The sequence below is a fragment of the Myotis brandtii genome, unplaced genomic scaffold (assembly GCF_000412655.1).
Source record: "Myotis brandtii unplaced genomic scaffold, ASM41265v1 scaffold137, whole genome shotgun sequence".
Taxonomy (NCBI): Eukaryota; Metazoa; Chordata; class Mammalia; order Chiroptera; family Vespertilionidae; genus Myotis; species Myotis brandtii.
In genome coordinates, this window is record NW_005354874.1 from 1,347,398 (window position 1) to 1,348,023 (window position 626).

The window sequence follows — 626 nt, forward strand, 5'->3', positions numbered from 1 at the left end:
CCAGTGGCCTCCCTCCCCAGGCTCTACAGGGAGACGCGGGTGCAGGAGCAGCGGTGCCCAGGAGGCGGGCGGCCCATCGTCCTGGAGCAAGTGTCAAGATCCTTCTGGAACGACTCTGTCATCCCCGCTCCTAGGCGCGCCAGTTTCAGGCGGGGCGCACAGTTGCAGACAGACACCTGGCTGGTCCTGCGCTCCCTCCGTGCTCCATCACCACAACTCCAACTCCACTTTGTCAATAAAGGTTTCTAAACTCGCTCAGGCACCCCCACCCACCCACAGCCCCGAGCTTCCGTGCGCACAAGGGCCCTGCCCTCGCGGGCCACGGCGACTTCGGCAGCGGTGGCGCACCCTTGGCACATCCCGGCAGTTGGACGCGGACCCCAGAAGGGCGCCCAGGTCACCTCCAAATAGTGACAACCCCCGTGTCCCCAGGGCCCCCATCTGAAGCCAGTTCACCCTAGCACTCCGCGGCCAGGCGGCGCGTCCCGCGCCCCGAAGTAGCCCGGGAACTAGGGGAGGTGGCTCATCGGGTGAGTGGCTCAGGGCGGGGGAGCCAAGCGTGGAGGTAACTCCGGGCCGCCACTGAAGCCCTCCTCCTCCTTCTCCTCCTCCTCCTCCTTCTCCTC